Here is a 20,035-nt window from a genome sequence, read left to right on the forward strand (position 1 = left end):
TATTTTTGCTTTTGTTGCCTTTGCTTTTGGAGTCAGATTCAAAAAATTCATCACCAAGATGAATATTAAGGAGCTTATCACCTATGTTTTCTTCTAGGAGACTTATGGTTTCATTTCCTACATCAATTCTTTAATCTATTTTGAGTTAATTTTTGTGTATGGTGTAAAGATAGGGGTCCAGTTTCATTCTTTTGCATGTGGCTGTCCAGTTTTCCCAATACCATTTATTGAAGGGACTGTCCTTTCCCAATTGTACATTCTTGGCTCCTTTGCTGTAAATTAGTTGACCATATATATACATAGGTTTATTTGGAAGCTCTCTGTTCTGTCCCTTTGATTTATGTGTCTGTCTTTACGTCAATACCATACTGTTTTTATTACCATAGCTTCGTGTACTTAACTTAACCATAGCTTCGTGTACTTAACACTATCAGGCAATAATGCCTCCAGCTGTATTCTTATTTTTCAAGATTGTTTTGGCTATTTGGGGCCTTTGGTGGCTCCATACAAACTTTAGGATTGTCTATTCTATCTCTGTGACAATGCCATGGGCATGGGTATTTTGATAGGGATCACACTGAATCTGTGGATTGCTTTGGGTAGTATGGACATTTTAGCAAAATTAATTTTTCCAATCCACGAGCACAATATCTTTCCATTTGTTTGTGTGTTCTTCAATTTTTTAATTAACATCTTATAATTTTCAGTATATATTTAAACTACCACAAATTCTAAATAAATTTCAAACAATTTCAAATAAGTTAACAATTCTTACTGAAGCTGAGAAACTCAAATAGCATACAACTGATTCATCAATACAAAAGATTTCTTATTGTGCTAATGGTGGACCTGAGACTGTAAGTTCTCAGAAGGCAGGAATATGCCCTATTCATTTTTTCTTTTAATTTCATAAAATAAACAAGCAGGAATCATTTTATTTCTCCTGTTGAAGAATTATCATGAATTATTCAAGATTTAATTGCATCAGGATAAATTAAGCTTTCACTGTGGTTTCAATACAACAGATCTTTGCAAAGCTAAGTGAGCTTACTGACTGCTGAACCTTTTAAATTAACTGAGTTTAATTTTCACATGACCAATTGTTTTTATGGCTTATACGATCATTGACCATTTTTTCAAAAGCATTTAAAATGACCGAAAAACAAAAGTCTCCAAAGTCTATGAAATAAGTAAAATCTTACCAATTAGAATTAGAACATTTACCTTCCTCAAGGAAAAAAATGTTACTGGCTTGAACATTTTTATCTACTCTGAGTTGAGAAAATGAATTCCCTTGGAATTTTGGTCTCAATTTTACTAGCAAATATTGAACTACTTAGAAGCTACTCACCAGTCTTAAATCTTCAACTCACATCCCACATCTTAATCATCCCAAGCTGAAGGCTTACTGTCTTGACGCTGGGTAGCAGCGCTTCCTTGCAGCTACCGAGTAAGAAGCTCACCAGCTCATTAGCAGCCCTCTGACCTTGACCAGGCAGCTGATAAAGCAATCCCATCCCACCTGCGCGTTCATTCTGATTTGCAACAATAAGACAAGACCTGGATGTAAAGATGATGGAAAACTCAACTGGAAATTGTCTAAGAATTACACTCTTCCTTGGGCAGAGAACCAGGGAGCTTAGATCTCTGAGACAGAAGCACACAGATCCACCAGATCCTCTACACAGTCCTTGCTTACTGTGTTTTTAATTTAGATAAAAAAGAGAGATATGATTACACAGAAAACATCAACATCTGCAGAATTACAAATTAAGCAAATGCCATGGGAAACACATGTGTTTCAGTCCCTTTCTGGAGCTCTTTTACCATCTGTTATCTTGGAAGGAACTCAGGAGCTGTAGTACTTGAGGAGATTCTCATCCATAAGTTTGAGGATTTCCTTATCTGCCATATTCACTACCCACCTGGGAGCAAGACCAAAGAAAATCTGCCTTGGATCTTTTCGAGTACTGAGCATTTTGAAGAGTTCGTCTTTCGTGATATCAGGTAAAATATAACCGTACTTCTTGGCGAGCTCCAGTCTTGCTTCAGGAAATTCAGCAGGATCTGCCAAGTAACCACGATTCCTTGCATCAGTGTAGTAGGGTACCAGTGTCTTGGAGGTGAGCATTCGCTTGGGAATGGGTTGTCCACAGAGAAAGAATGCAATAGGTTTTCACAGAATTTCCAGGCTTCGTGGGTCGTAGAAGGCTGCCGTGACGACACCCCCATTCTTCTCGATTGCAACGGTGGCCAGCTCTGAAGCCAGCTGTACTTCAATATTAACTTTTGCCTTAAAGGTGTCATCACCCTCCTCTACCAGCTGGACACCATAATCCCTTTTAGATGGCTGGAAGGTCACACCTCTCCCGTTGACAAGTTGGGTTAAGTCAATAGGTTGTGTAGGATAAACTCGACCCAAATCAAAAAGATACTGCAGCCTGTTGAGAGTCAAAGGCTGATACTGGCGCCTGAAGCTACATCTTTCATTAAACCCAAATTTTGAGATTCGAAGGTAAAATGGAGTGTGGCCTCTCTCAAAGCCCAGCCAGGGCCGGGTTCTTTTCTGTCATTCTCCCTTGTGGTCCCTGCCACATTTTCTACCTCTTCTCTGACCTCTTGGTCATCTTTCCGGTTTCCTGGAGCCTGGGTTTGGCCTCAGGTTAGCCAGGCTCACACGGGGCAGGGCCCGCAGCAGGTCCAGGGCCTGGGGCCCCCTCGCCCCGCACTGGGCCGGCCATGACCCATGCGCCCGACAAGCTGCAAGGGTGCTGGGCTGCCAGAGCCTGCCTTATTCATTTTTTTTGTTTGTTTGTTTGTTTGTTTGTTTTTGGCAGTACGCGGGCCTCTCACTGTTGTGGCCTCTCCCATTGCGGAGCACAGGCTCAGCGGCCATGGCTCACGGGCCCAGCCGCTCCGCAGTATGTGGGATCTTCCTGGACTGGGGCGCGAACCCGTGTCCCCTGCATCGGCAGGCGGACTCTCAACCACTGCGCCACCAGGGAAGCCCCCTTATTCATTTTTTACCCTCTTCCTTCTTTGTACCTTAACTCTAATATGTAGATAAGTACCAATATCTTGGAACCGTCTAAGGATTAAAAACAAATGCCTCCTACAGAATTTATTGCTATTATCTTTATCCCAATGACCCTCATGTTCTGCCATTTGCTGGTTCTGAGAAATGCAACCATATTTTTAATTATTAGACTTATTGTAGAGCCTGTGAAAATTTAGACCTGCAGACATTAACTTTTTTGGATGTAGAATTTATTCAGCATCTCATCTATGCCTGTTTCTGTGTTAATTACTTCCATACAACATTACCCATTTAAAGTAGACATCATCATCTCCACTTAAAAGACGAAAAAACTAAGACATAGATTAAGTAATCTGTCCAAGATCACATGGCTGGTAAATAATAGACCTTAGACTAGAATACAGTCTTCCTGACCCACCGGACAGTCTTCTTTCTGAGAGCTCTACTCAACCGCCTCATCAATTTCTGATACACTTTTACATTTCAAACTTTGGACCCCCCAAAAGGTGAGGCCATAATAATGGCCAGGTATTGATGGATAGGAAAATTAAAAGGTAATCCTACCCAGAATATAAAGATCAGGAAGGACCACAGGTAAACACATCAGAGCAATTCTTCCCTGAATAAAAACTGGGAAACTTTCCAAGAATACATCACTATTAACATAATCATTTTTATTCACTTTTGAAAGTTATCATCTAATTCAACATAATTCTTCACCATATGTCTAATTGGAATCTGTCTGGATTCAAAGATGCGATGAGAGTGAACATATCAAGGTCAGGAATTGTCTAGCTATACAAGACTCTAGGTGGTTGAATTGTACATCTTTTTCCCATAAAACTTTACACTTACTTAATGAGATATCCCATATGCTCAGTCATAGATGTTTTGATCAGAAGAGGTCCAAGAATAGGAAAAAGCAGTGTCTTAAATTTCCACTTTGATGTTGTTTTGTTTGTTCATTATTATTTTTAATTTAGTTGGCTCTAATTAAAGCTAAAGAGAGAAGATGAAATGAGTTATCTATGCAATTCTTAGCCCTCATAAAGGGAACATAAGAGTATCTAGGAATCTTGGGTTGCAAGTAAATATAAACTTCGTTTCACATCTCTGAAATTAAACTTCCCACTCTCCAGACAGAGAAGTCTGGTATGAGACCATAGGCAAGTCTTTTTAAGAGGAAATTACAGTTAGAGATGGAGATATTAAAATTCATGATTCTAAAAAAGTGTTGTGACATAGTTTATGGCAATGTCTCTCACCCATTCCCAAAGAAAAGCATGATTCCAGTCAAGAGGTGACCCCATCCTCTTTACCCACTGATACATCGCAGGCAACTTTGTCTTCACAAAAGAGGGCTTTCAGGGTTTTAAATAAACAGGTAAGAGTTCCAAATAGTGAGTTAAGAAATGCTATATTACTGGCTTCCCTCCAACTGTGTACTAAATAAGGGTGGGGCTAGGTAAATGCAGGGAACCAGCTAGATTGCATAGAAAGACCTATGTAGGAGGTACTTTGATGGACCCAGTGAGCACAGATAGTTCCCTCCCACTCGGCATGTCTAAAGCATACCCTTGATTCTCGGTGCTTCTGATGAAGTTTCCGCTTCAATGGGACAATGGCTTTCTATCAAAGAGTGTCATAACATCCTATCAAAGAGTGTCATAACATAGAACTTTTCTAATTGGTGTGGAGAGCTCTGCAAGAGCATATTAGTTGTAAGTCATAGCATCACCTCTCTTTAGGGAGAGAGAACAAAATTTAAACACACAGGGAGACAGAGATAATGAATTGCCTTCTTGGCAACCCACCACTCTACAGTCAATGGGATCGCTGTGACAAGTTATGAAATTCGAGCCAAAATATTTAACTCAGCCACTTATTCAAGTGGTAGACCCAATTTTAGGCACCCCACAGTTAGGGCACCAATAGAGAAAAGTCTTCTCTTCGTTTTCTGCAGTAGCACGTTTAACTTTTAGAATATCTATGGGTGTTCTGTTTCCTCTAATAAGGATATATCCATCTGTAAAGTATACACATGTATTTCTACCAATGTAGCAATAACTGATGAATACAGGAAGCTATAATAATCTGGATATTTCCAGAAAAATATAGGAACTAGACTAAGAATAAGAGAAGATTACTACTGGAAGTCTTTCAGAATAATCTGATAGAAACAGCCTATCAATAGGGTATAAGAGGGTGAATTAGCCAATATGCCCCCAAAGAAATGCTGATTAGACCAACTTAATCCATAGCTCCCAGAAGATGAGATCTCTGGGTCACCCTAATGGAGCCTAATGATGTAAACTGTACAAGCAAGGCAGGAAATTCTGTGGCTCAAGAGTCAAGGGTCAGGTTAGAGAACAGAGCGAGCTCTAGGGAATGAGCTGGAAGTGGGAAAGGGGAGGAGAGGAGTTCGAAGATGAGTCTCTGAATTGAATACTCTGGGTCCCCACGTGCTCACTGAGTCAAGGTCTGACAGAATCTGGTTACAGGCTTTTGTGAGAGGTGAGGGCTCCTTAGTGGGAATATACTAACACATAAATAAAATGCACTCATTTTAAATATGCAATTTGATGAGCTTAGACAAATGTATATACCCATGTAATCATCACCCCAGACAAGATATAGAATATCTCCATTATCCCAAAAAGTTTCCTCAAAGAAGTTTCCTTTATACTCTCACCCTAAGCCGCAGGCAAGCACTGATCTCATTTCTGTCACGGTGAATTATTGTCTGTTCTTGAATTTCATATAAGTGGGGTCTCACATTATATATGCTCTTTTTGTCTGGCTTATTTGGTTAAGCCAATGTCTTTTGTATTCATCCATGCTATTTGTAGTGGTAGTTCATTCCTCTGTACTGCCAAGTAGCATTTCACTGAATGAATAACACCACAATTTCTTTATCCACTCACCTGTTGATGGATAGTTGAGTTGTCTCCAAGTTTTGGCTATTATGAATAAAGCTGCTATGAACATTCATGTACAAGTCTTTGTGTGGACATATGCTTCCATTTCTCTTGGGTAAACATCTAAGTGCACATTCCTGAATCATATAGCAAAGTGAATGTTTAACTTTACAAGAAATTTCCAAAGAGCCTGTACCATTTTGTAGTCCCGTCAGCAACATACGAGAGTTCCAGTTACTTCACATCTTTACCAGCGCTCAATATTGTCAATCTTTAATCTTAGCCATTCTAGTCTATGTGCAGGGATACCTTGCTATGACTTTAATTTGTATTTCCCTGAATAATGTTAAACATTTTTATGTGTTTATTGGCCATTCATATATCTTCTCTTATGAAATGTCTGTTCACATCTTTTGCTCAGTTTTAAGTTGTGATGATTCCTGCTACATTGACTTCAACTTTCGACTAAGGATGACAGCACATCTGGTCAATTTGATTTAGAGCGAGTAATTTGAAGCTCCCTAATGGCACTGCTAGGCTCAAAATTATTAGCCAGGGTTCAAGTGAAAGGGTCAACAACACATGGAATGCGTAAATCAGATCATATCATTCTCCTGTTTAAAATCTGCAAATGGCTTCCCTTGGCCATTCTATTCCAATTAGAGTAAAATCCAAACTCTTTACTTTGGCCCCCAAAGCCTCACGTGACATGACTTCTGTGTCACACTCCCACCTCACCTCTTGCCGCTTTTCCCTCACTCACTGTGCTCCTGACACTTCACTCTTCTTTCTGTCCCTCAAACACGCCATATTTGTTCTTGCCTCTGTCCCCTCTCCTTGGAATTATGTTCCCATAGAGCTCAGTGTGCTGCCTTCTTCTAATCACTCAAGTCTTAATTTTAATGTCAAGACTTCCTTGCCTAATCCTGATAAACAGCACCCCTCAGTCCTTCTCTATCTAGCACTTGTCACTATCTGAAATTACTTTATATTTTATGTGTGTTTATTGCCTGTTTCACACCCACTAGAATTCATACTTTAAGAGTACAGAACTTTATCTTGGTCACTGATGCATCTCTGTGACCTATAAACAATGCCAGGAGCATAGCACCAGCTCATTAACTGTTTTTTGGAAGGGAGATAGGGGTTGAGAAGAGAGGAAAAGAAAGCAGGTTTTCAGAAAAGCAGAAGATAAGGCCCCTCACATCCAGACTCTTACTCTATATGCAAAGTGCTTAGCTCAGAGCTTGGCACAAAGGCTATTTCTCTTCCCCCTCAGCTGTTTGTCCCTTCAAAAGTCCTCAGCCTCTAGAATCAGAGTGGCCTTTGCCAGAGCCACAGAGGGCCATCATTGGAGAATACACCATATGGATTCAATCTGAAGGCATCACCACCTTCCAGGCCCCCTAGTCACAACCAAGGGTGGTTTGATTTGTGACATGAGGTTGGTAAGAGAAATGGGGTAGCTTTGGGGGGTAGCTTTTGACCAGAGAGGGAAAAGGGACATTTCAGATAGTCTTTTATAAACAACCAGTCTCTTTTTGGATAGTCTCAAGTTTCTGGAGCATTCTCTCTTCCTCACCGTGGCTCAAAGCTTTCAGCTTTCGCTGTGTTTTTATCCTTTTCTCTGAGCCTCTTCAGTGGCAAAAAGCTTCAGCTTGCTTTCTCTGTCATATTCCCATCTGCCACTTTTAAACCTCATTTGTATTCCTTCTAGTTTGTAATCTGATCACTTTTATCCTTTATAACAGACTTTAAACTCAGTTTTTTAATTCAAATTGGAAATTCAGTATAATAAGTGATTTTCTTTTTCTCTCCTCCTTCTAGTTTTCAAATATTCTGCTTCTGGTCACTTAAAAAATTATGACAGATGGATGGGTGAGTGGGTGGATGGATAGACAGAAAGATAGATAGATAGATAAATAGATAGATATAATATTATCCATATTATATTTGTGTCCTTGTGGTTTGGGAGCATCTTTCAAGGGGCCCATGGCTGGTAACCACACAGAACTACTCCAATACTTGCTATGCGTTCTATATCCAATGCAAGTCTATGAAGCACCTGTTCTCTGCCCACATACCAACTAATAAACAAAGTCTCCCCCTCTTCTAATTAGTATACTCTCTATAGAGCCATAGACTTTCTCCTTATATTTAGTAACAAATCAAAAGAAAAAATTTTTTAAAAATACCTCCAAGGTTTGAGCCAATTATATATATATAACACTTCCTAATTTAAATGAACCCCTTTTCCTTTCAGATTCCCTCTACAGCACTCTTTTGTGCATTCAATCATTCATTTCATGAGCAGTTAGCAAAAATCTATCATGTGCTAGACACTGGATATAGGAAAGAGCTGGGGAGGTGGCTGAAATGTACAGGAAACGCTTAAAAGTATGCAGTTCCCACCTTTAAAGTCCTGTATTCTTAATGAAGTGCTAAAAAATTACACATCATATGTTGTATTAATCAGGGTTCTCCAGAGAAACAGAATCAATAAAATGTGTGTATATATATATATATATATATATATATATATATATATATATATATATTTTAAGGAACTGGCTCATGGAATTGTGGAGGCTGCAAAGTCCGAGATTCTACAGGGTGAGCCAGCAGGCGGGAGACCCAGGAAGGAGTTGCAACTTGAGTCCAAAGGCCGTCTGCTGGCAGAATTCCCTTTCCTCCTGGACAGGTCAGCCTTTTTAAAATTAAAGCCTTCAACAGGTTGGATGAGGCTCACCACATTATGGAGGGTAATCTGCTTAATCAAAGCATACTGATTTAAATGTTAATCTTATCTAAAAAATATCTTCACAGAACCATCTAGAATACTGTTTGACCAAATATCTGGTACTGTGGCCTAGCCAAGTGAACACATAAGATTAACCATTGCACATGTGAAACAATCAGAGAACAGTATAAGACAATCTATATTAAATACGATAAACTGAAGGGTCAAACCATAGGTGATAAGAGTGCTAACACTTACTGAGCACTATTAGATGCCAGATCCTCGGAAGAAATTAGTTAATACTCACATTAAACCTTTGGTAGATTATATATAATATCTGCTTTTACAGGTGAAGAAGATGAAGCCCAGAGAGTTTGAATAACTTGTCCAAGATCACTTAGCGAGTATTCTAACCCAGATAAGTGTGGCAACAAAGTCCTTGGAAAGCTAGGCAGTATAGTATTCCAGGTGCACAAGGAGGGTAGTGGGGGAAAGCTTGGCTTGGTAACATTAAAATTTCTTCCCCTAGAATGTAAATTGGTGCAGCCACTATGGAAAACAGTATGGAGGTTCCTTAAAAAACTAAAAATAGAGCTACCATATGATCCAGAAATCCCATTCCTGGGCATATATCTGGAGAAAACTCTAATTCAAAAAGATACATGCATCCCCTATGTTCATAGCAGCACTATTTACAATAGCCAAGACACAGAAACCACCCAAGTGCCCATCAACAGATGACTGGCTTAAGATGTGGTCTATATATAAAATGGAATATTACTCAGCCATAAAAAATAATGAAACATTGCCATTTGCAGCAACATGGATAGACCTAGAGATTATCATACTAAGTAAGGTAAATCAGAGAAAGACAAATACTATATGTTACCACTTATACGTAAAACCTAAAATATAATACAAATGAATCTATATACAAAACAGAAACAGACTCAGACATAGAAAACAAACTTCTGGTTACCAAAGGAGAAAGAGAAGTGGGGAGGGATAAATTAGGAGTATGGGATTAACAGATATGAACTACTGTACATAAAATAGATACGTAACAAGGATTTACTGTATAGCACAGGGAATTATATTCAATATCTTGTAATAAGCTACTATGGAAAATAATCTAAATTATATATATATACATATACAGATATGCGTATATATGTATAACTGAATCACTTTGTGGTACACCTGAAACTAACACAATATTGTAAATCAACTATACTTCAATTGTTTTAAAAAAAGTTCTTCCCCTAGAGTGAGGAAACATCCTTTTTCTAACTCATGATGTTATAATCTAATTTTTCACTAACTGATTGTTTATGTGTGTATATCTTCTTTAGGAACAGAATTCCATGAATAAGCATGTAACCACATGTGCATGATAAATAAAAGTAAGATTTATTTACTATTCTAGAATGTTTCATTATATGTTTTAACCAATAGTCATGGACAGAGGTGTTTAAATTCCTTTTTTGAGGTGGGGAGAGGGAGGGAGACTAACCAAAAACATATCTTCTTAAATAGGACATCTTGATAGCTTTCAATTTTTTGAAATTACAATAATCTTATAATGAACATTCTCATGTGTATAGCTCATCATGTCGTTATGGTAAACATCTAGAAGTAGAAACATTTTATCAAAGTAGTATCTCAGTGTGATATTAATTTCCCTTTACCTGAGGTTAATTGAGTTAATACCTTTTCATATGTTTATTGGACATTTAGACATTCTTTTATAAAGTGCCTGTTCAAGTCTTTTTGGCCCATTTTTCTATTTGGGTTAATAGTATTTTTAAATTAATTTGCATGAGTTCTTTACATATTTGGACGAGTTCTTTATATATTGCAAGTGTATACTCCCACTCTCTGGCTTTCTTTTCACTCTCTTAATGTTATCTTTTGCTGAACAAAAGTCCTTAATTTTAACTTAAGCATTTTTATCCATCTTTTCATTTAGAGTTAGCGCTTTTTGTGTCCTGCTTAAAAATCCTTGCTTCCTCATGAAGATATTCTTCTTTGTTTTCTTCTAGAAGTTTTATTTTTTATGTCCTGTAGAAGGTTTTACACAACTACAATTATGATCAATCTGGAACTGACATTTGTGAATGATGTGAGGTATTTATTGTAAAATAAAACACAGATACAGAAAAATCACACAAAAAATGTATAGCTTAGTCAATTATTGAGTCAAAGACCACCCAGGTTATGAAATAGAACTTTACCTACCACACCTGGAGCCCCTCCATGTCCCCCTTCCAGGTCTAAAACCTCTCTCAGATCCTGACTACTGCGTGCTTCTCATCTCTCTCTTTCTGTTTTTCATTTCTTTTTTATTAAAAAAAATTTTCCTTCATCTCACCTATTTCTCTTCAAGCATTGTCTGTTAGACTTATTTATCGTGTGTTCCTTCTAGCTTAGTGTTTGTGTGAAATTATTTTTTCTTTTATTTCTAATTATTTCTTTTTTAACTACTTTATTGAGGTATGACTGACATAGAAAAATGCTGTATATATTTAATTTGTACAACTTGGTGAGTTTAGAGATAAGTATACATTCATGAAACAATTGTCACATTCTATGACATCAACATATCCAGCACCACCTAAAGTTTCCTCTTGTTCTTTATCACCATCATTATTATTATTTTGTGATAAGAACACTTAAGATCTACCCTCTCAACAAATTTTTAAGTATACAATACAGTATTATTAATTGTAGGCAGTTTGCTTTACAGTAAATTTCTTGTGTAACTAAAACTTTGTACCCTTTGACTAATACCACCCCATTTCCCCCTCCCTCCAGCCCCTGGCACCACCAGTCTACTCTCTGCTTCTTTAAGTTTAGCTATTTTGTATTCCTCATATCAGTGGTATCATGTGTTATTTGTCCTTCTGTGTCTGGCTTATTTCACTTACCCTAATGTCCTCCAGGTTCATCCATGTTGTCACAAATGGCAAGGTTTCCTTCTTTTTTAAGGCTAAATAATATTTTATTTTATTAAATGTCACAGTTGCTTTATTCATCTGTCAATGGACATTTAGGTTGCTTCCATGTCTTGACTATTGTGAATAGTGCTGCAAAGAATATGAGAGTGCAGATATCTCTTTGAGATTCTGATTTCAGTTCCTTTGATGTATACCCAGATGTGGGATTGCTGGATCATATGGTAGTTCTAATTCTTTCTGAGTCTTGTCACCTCATTTCTATGTTTTTCTAATTCTGATTTGTGAAGTTGTTTTCTTTCTTCATGTCTTATATTTTCTCCATGTCTTTTAGCTCGCACTGAAATAGGAGTTTACAGATTTCATCTATTCTGTTCACATGGCTTTCTGACCGGGTTTAATTGTCTGTAAGGATGATTTTTTTTTCTTATCATTTTGCATGGGATTTTACCTCAATCATTTCTGTGGCTTATTGCTCATGTGAAGTTAGTTTTCCTAAACTTTGTTTTATTTTGTTTGTTTTAATTAATTTTTATTGGAGTATAGTTGCTTTACAGTGTTGTGTTAGTTTCTACTGTATAGCAAAGTGAATCAGCTATACGTATACATATATCCCCTTTTTTTTGGATTTCCTTCCCATTTAGGTCACCACAGAGCACTGAGTAGAGTTCCCTGAGCTATACAGTAGGTTCCTATTAGTTATCTATTTTATACATAGTACCAATCTCCCTGTTCATCCCACCCCCCACTTTCCCCCTTGGTATCCATACATTTGTTCTCCTATGTCCATGTCTCTATTTATGCTTTGCAAATAAGATCATCTATACCATTTTTTCTAGATTCCACATATGTTCGTTAATATACAATATTTGTTTTTCTCTTTCTGACTTACTTCACTCTGTATGACAGTGTCTAGGTCCATCCACTTTTGTATGGAGGCATAATTCAGGGCAGCTTTTCTAACTTCATAAAGCTCCCTCTTCTGTTGCTTTCTTGTAGTATTCAAAAACACAGCAGCTTACTTTCTGAGATTTCCAGTCTGTCCCCATCTCCCACTTCTATCTTGACCTTCTGTTTCCTTCATCTGTTATGTTATCCCTGTCCTGCTCATCTGGGTTGTGGTCGAGGAAGAGAATCCTGGATGATCAGTTTTGAGAATTCACAAAGCCTAGATTTTCCATCCTCTGCAGACCTTACCATTGTCCTCTTGGTCTAACCCATTATTAGAGTGAGCAAAACCCCTCCCAGATGGGATATGTCATTTTCATGGATTGCAACTTGGCCCATCAGGCTTTTCAGTAAATACCTATAAGTGACTTTGAAGATCTCCTCTTCTCAAGTCAGTCAAACAATGCTTTGCTTCCCACTGCATTCCCCCCTGAAGAGGCAGGTCCTATGCAGATACTATGACAGTTGGTATTTTTCCTACTTGCTTGTAGTTTGAAATTCATAGGGATATGAAATTCATAGGGATATGTTATATAACATATAACATATGAGATTGCCAGAAGCATCTGCTGAGATGGAGTTCAGAGGGCAAAATGTTTATTGGGAAACAACACAGATAAAAGGAATGAGAGGAAGTGGGACTGGGCAGAAGGAGATGAAGAACTGCAAGGCAAGTCTGACTATGCTGCCAACAACCCAGCAGGGGATGTCTGGAGCAGATACTGCCTGTCAGAATTGTCCCCGCTGCGTCAAAAGGGCCAAAAGTTTAAACCTCATTTCATCTGGTCATTGGATGTGGGCTACCCTAAAAATGTGTGATTACAGGAAAAGCAACTCTCTGCAGCTGAGAGCTCCCCATAGCTGGGCAGGAAGTCTTTCCTTGGAGAGCGTATCTCTGTGTCCCATACACTGTCACTTAGTTTTGTTGTAAATATTTTCTGCTGCAATTTTATTTGGAATTGCACTGACTCTACAGATGAATTTAGGAGAATTTACAACTTTAAAATATTGGGAGCTTCCCTGGTGGCGCAGTGGTTGAGAGTCCGCCTGCCGATGCAGGGGACATGGGTTTGTGCCCCGGTCGGGGAGGATCCCGCATGCCACGGAGCGGCTGGGCCCGTGAGCCGTGGCCGCTGGGCCTGCACGTCCGGAGCCTGTGCTCCACAGTGGGAGAGGCCGCAGCAGTGAGAGGCCCACGTACCGAAAAATATATATATATATATATCGGGTTGTCTAATTCATGGAAATGATATATTTCTTTACTTGTTTAGTCTTACAGTTTTTATAAAGTCTTATAATTTTCTATATAAAAGTCTTGCATATCTTTTGTTAGGTTTTTCTCCTAGTTATTTAATGGTTTTGGTGATGTGATATAATTTTTAAATTTCATTTTCTAATTGCTGCCATATATATATACATATATAAGATTTCGTATATTGATCTTATACCTAGTGACCTTCCTAAATTCACTCATCAAACAGTGTTTCTTCAGATTCATTTGGATTTTCTAGACACAGTTATGTTACATGCAAATTTATCTGTTTGTTTCCTATCTTTACACATTGTATTTCTTTTATTTGCATTTTTCTCTGTCTAGAATTTCCAGGAAATGTTGAATAAAAGTGATGACAGAGGCATCTGTCTCTTTCCTTGTATCAAAGGGAAAGCTTTCAATATTTCACCATTAAATATCATTTTACTGTATGTTTTTTGAAGATACATATTTTCAGATTAAAGTTTTCCTCTATTCCTAAGTTTTCAAAATAATAATTGTAAGTATTAACTTTTATCAACTATGTGTTCTTCAACTTATGAGAAAATCATTTTATTTTTCTCCATCATACTATTGAGTTACATTGATTGATATTTTTAATATTGAAGCAACCTTATATCTGTAGAATAAAAGTAAGCTGATTGTGACATAGTATCTTTTTTATAAATTGCTAGATTCCATTTGCAACTATTTTGTTTAGAGCTTTTCCATCTGTGTTCACAGAAAGACTGGGTTTTCTTTCTTACAATGTCTTTATCATGTTTGCATATCAAGGTCATGTTAACCACATAAAATATGTTGAGAAAAGTTACTTTTCTTTTTTCTATTCTCTGGAAGAATATAAGAAGGATGTTATTTCTTAGAAAGCCCAGAGATAAACCCATGCACCTATGGTCACCTAATCTATGACAGAGGAGGCAAGAATATACAATGGAGAAAAGACAGCCTCTTCAATAAGTGGTGCTGGGAAAACTGGACAGCTACCTGTAAAAGAATGAAATTAGAACACTCCCTAATGCCATACACAAAAATAAACTCAAAATGGATTAAAGACCTAAATGTAAGGCCAGACACTATAAAACTCTTAGAGGAAAACATAGGCAGAATACTCTTTGACATAAATCGCAGCAAGATATTTTTTGACCCACCTCCTAGAGTAATGAGGATAAAAACAAAAATAAACAAATAGGACCTAATGGAACTTAAAAGCTTTTGCATAGCAAAGGAAACCATAAACAAGATGAAAAGACAACCCTCAGAATGGGAGAAAATATTTGCAAATGAAGCAACTGACAAAGGATTAATCTCCAAAATATACAAGCAGCTCATGCAGCTCAATATCACAAAAACAAACAACCCCATCCAAAAATGGGCAGAAGACCTAAAAAGACATTTCTCCAAAGAAGATCTACAGATTGCCAACAAACACATGAAAGGATGCTCAACATCACTAATCATTAGAGAAATGCAAATCAAAACTACAATGAGGTGTCCCCTCACACCAGTCAGAATGGTCATCATCAAAAAATCTACAAACAATAAACGCTGGAGAGGGTGTGGAGAAAAGGGAACCCTCCTGCACCGTTGGTGGGAATACAAATTGATACAGCCACGATGGAGAACAGTATGGAGGTTCCTTAAAAAACTAAAATTAGAGCTACCATATGATCCAGCAATCCTACTACTGGGCATATACCTAGGAAAAAAACATAATTCAAAAATACACATGTACTCCAATGTTCATTGCAGCACTATTTACAATAGCCAGGACATGGAAGCTACCTAAATGCCCATCAACAGAGGAATGGATAAAGAAGATGTGGTACATATATACAATGGAATATTACTCAGCCATAAAAAGGATGAAATTAGGTCATCTGTGGAGATATGGATGGACCTAGAGTCTGTCATACAGAGTGAAGTAAGTCAGAAAGAGAAAAACAAATATAATACATTAATGCATATATGTGGTATCTAGAAAACATGGTATAGATGATCTTATTGGCAAAGCAGAAATAGAGACAACAGATGTAGAGAACAAACGTAGGGACACCAAGGGGTGGGGCCGTGAGATGAATTGGGAGATGCGGATTGACATATATACACTACTGATACCGTGTATAAAATAGATTACCTACTGTATAGCTCAGGGAACTCTATTCAATGCTCTGTGGTAACCTAAATGGGAAGGAAATCAAAAACAGAGGGGTTATATGTATACATATAGCTGATTCACTTTGTTGTACAGTATAAACTAATACAACACTGTAAAGCAACTATACTCCAATAAAATTTTTTTTTAAAAAAGAGAAATAAATAAATAAATAGATAGATAACCAACAAGGACCTACTGTACAGCACAGGGAATGCTGCTCAATATTCTAACCTAAATGGGAAAAGAATTTGAAAAAGAATAGATACATGTATATGTATAACAGAATCACTTTTCTGTACATCTGAAGCTAACACAACATTGTTAATCAACTGTACTCCAATATTAAATAAAAATTTAGAAAATAAAAGATTAGGGGAAGTTGAGCAATCTAGGCTTGCCAATATCTACATGGGAAGATGTTTCCTTTAATAACTGTAAAACTACTCAGATTCTCCATTTCTTGATTTATCATTTTTGGTAAATTGATAAACTGTTGTTATTTTTCAGGATTTGGTGTCCATTTTATCTACATTTTCAAAATTATTTGCGTTAAGTTCTTTATAATACGCTCCTACTTTTTTATAAATTTTGTAGGATGTGTAGTGCTGTCCTCTTTTTAATTCTGGATATTAGTAATTTTGTGCTTTCACTCTTCTATTTCCTTATCAGTCTTCCTAGAAGTGTATCAATTTGACTTATCTTCTCTAAGAACCAAATTTGGCATTTTTATTCTCTCTATTGTATGTTTGTTTTTTACGTCTTTAATTTATGTCTTATCATCATAGTTTCCTTCCTTCTACTTTCTTTGGCCTCAATTTTCAATAGTATTTCAGTTTCTTAAAATAGATACTGGTCATTGCTTTTTCAGCAGTATAAGCTTTTTTAAGGCTATTAACGTTCCTTTTTACATGGCTTTAGCTATATCCTACAATAAGTTGTGCTATGTCACATTTTCATTATCTTTCAGTTCAAAATATTTTCTAGTTTCCATTGTACTGTCTTCTTTGACCCTTGCATAATTAAGTACTTTATTTCCAAAAATTTCCACCTTTTCTTGTTATCTTTCTGTTCTTGTCTAGCTTAATTGCATTGAGGCCTGAGAACATAATCTGTACAAGTCTGCCTTTTAAAATTTGTTGAGAAATGTTTTATGGCTCGGCATCTGTTAAATTTTGGTAATGTTCCATGTTGCTTGAAAAAGACAGCATACTCTGTTGATTGTAGTATTCTATATCTGTTGATGGCACCAATTTTACTAGTTTCATTAATCATATCATTAAGATCTTCACTTATAGTTATTTTTGTGTGTGTGTATCTTTTAGTTCTATCAATTACTGATTGATGTGTTTTGGAGTCTCCCACCATGATCACAGAGTTCTACATTTCTAATCTTAGTAATACCAAATTTTGTTTTGTATACTTTAAGCCTAGCTTATTAGGTGCACACAAATTTATAACTGTGTTATCTTTAAGGTCCTTAGCCTCTTCTATCATTTTGAAGTGTCTTTTTCCATTTCTAGAAATGTTTCTTGTCTTCAAGTTTACTCTGATTGACAGCAGTATAGCTTACTTTTGTTTAGGGTTTGTATAGTATATCTTTGTCTATTCTTTTAACTTTCAGTTTTTCTTTGTCTTCTTATTCAAGGTGTGTCTCTTCTAAGCTTTATATAGTTGGGTATAGTTATTTTTAAGTATGGTTTGGTAACTTTTGTCTTTTGACTGGAGAATTTATTCCATTAATATTGAATATACTTACAGTTTAATTTGGGTTCGTATTTATCAACTATTATTTTTCCTGTTTTACTTGCCACTTTTTTTTGTTTTGTTTTTGGCCATGGCCACGCAGCATGTGGGATCTTATTTCCCCAATCAGAGATTGAACCTGCACCCCCTGCAGGGGGAGCACGGAGTTTTAACCACTGGACCACCAAGGAAGTCCCTCTTTACCATTTCTTCAACCTGTTTTATGTTACTATTTCTCTCCTTGTCTTTAATCAATAAAGTATATTTTTGTTCCATTTCCCCTCTATTAACTTGTTAATTATGTATTATTTTACTAATCTTTTAGTTGTCGCCCTCATTTACAGAATGCATTCTTGGTCTCTTAGAATATAAGTTAATTATTTTATCAATTCCCAGACAATGTTAGGTCCTTAGAATAACTCCATTTACTTCACCATCACCTTTTAAATTATTTTTATTTTCATGCCTTTTAGTTATATATATATTTTAAAATCTATAAGCCATTATTATTATTATTATGTATAGCATATATTCCATTATATTTTCCCACCTATTTACCTCCTCTGTGACTCTTCAATTATTCCTGTATTTTTGTGTTTCCATCTGAGATCATCTTGCTTTTGCCTAAGTACCTATCTTTGGTACTTTGTTTAGTGCAAGTCTGTTTATTGAATAATCTTCTCATTTTTTGCCTGGAAATATTTTCATTTCACCTTCTGTTTAAAGGATATTTTTACTGGATATAGAATTCTATGTTGGCAGATATTTTCTTTCAGATCTGGAAATTCTGAGTGTTACCTAATAGCATTAGCTAATTTAATCACAAGTGAGCTTACTGAAGTGGGTTTTTATGTCTGCAACTATGAACCTTGATGACTACAGGGTTGCAAATCCCTAGTCAGGTGTCCTGTTGAATAATAATGATGAATTTTAATTATACCTTTATCATACTGTAATTTCTTATTCATACTTAACACTGCGTCTAGATTATGTATCATATTTTACTACTACTCCATCTATTCTCAGTACAGGAGCAAGCTCCTTATTTTTTCTCTCTCTTACATTAAATATCTCATAATGCATGTCCCTCTCACTTCACTACTTTTCTTTTTCCAAATTTTACTGATATATTCCCTTCCATTTATTCTTCTAGGTAATCTTAAGAATTGCTTTATAAAGTTCCCACATAAGTGTCATTAGGGTTTTGATTTGAAAACAACATATTATAAATTAATTTATATTCTATTTACAATATTGTCTTTACTCCAGCAACATTATGGCTTCTCAGTTATGGAAGTTTCATGTCTCTGAGAAGATGTGAGTGTGACTGTATATCCTATACATTGCAACTTACTTTTGTTCATAGGCATAGAAGCTTTTGTTGATATTTTAAATGAAATACTTTTTCACAATATCTGTTAACTGGCTTTATACAGAAAAATCCATGCAAAGTTCTCTAATTAGTTATAATCACTTTTCCTTAATCCTTTTGGCTTTCAAGCTGGACAATCATATAACCAGAAAATAGGGATAATTTTGTCTTTTACTTCCCAAAACTTATGCCAATTTCACACTAAATTAGTTATAACTTAAAAGAAAATATTAAGTGAGTTATGAAATATGGCATATTCATAAAATGTAATGAACTACTGATCCATACTATGACATGGATGAACCTGAAAACATGCTAACTGTAAGAAGTCTGTCATAAAAGACCAAATATTATACCATTACATTTATATGAAAGTCCAGAATAGGGAAATTTATATATAGAGAAAACACATTAATAGTTACTTAGGGTTGGAGGTAGGGAAGGAATGTGGGGATACAGGGGTAATAGCTAAAGGGTACAGGATTTCTTCTTGAGGTGAGTCTCAAATTAACTGTGGTGTCGGTTGCACATATATGTGAATATACTGAAAACCACTGAATTGTACAATTTAAAAGGATGAATTGTATGGCATGTGTATTAGATCTCAAAAAAAGCTTAAAAAAAAAAAAAAGAGTTTGACAACTTGCTTCTTTGTCTTGTCCTGACTTTAAAAGAAAAAATTCCAAGCTGGTATTTCAGTCCTATATAATTTTGCTTACAGTTTTATATAGCAAATCATTTTGCTCCAAGGTCTCATTCCCAACCTTCTGTGCTTTGATATATAGTGAAGAGGCTGGAATTCAAAAACTGCATTTCCTAGACACTCTTCCCAGCTGACTTCTGGGAGATTCTGCCAATGGAAGGCACTACTGGAAGACTGGAGGACAGAAGAAAC

General features: G+C 36.4%; 1 pseudogene; it reads right to left on the reverse strand.

The window, feature by feature from the left end:
- Positions 1-1,849: 1,849 nt before the first annotated feature.
- LOC136119374 (large ribosomal subunit protein uL15m pseudogene) lies at positions 1,850-2,741 on the reverse strand (annotated as a pseudogene).
- Between the last annotated feature and the right edge of the window lie 17,294 nt (positions 2,742-20,035).

Source organism: Phocoena phocoena, chromosome 2 (genome assembly GCF_963924675.1).
Source record: "Phocoena phocoena chromosome 2, mPhoPho1.1, whole genome shotgun sequence".
In the NCBI taxonomy this organism is placed as follows: domain Eukaryota; kingdom Metazoa; phylum Chordata; class Mammalia; order Artiodactyla; family Phocoenidae; genus Phocoena; species Phocoena phocoena.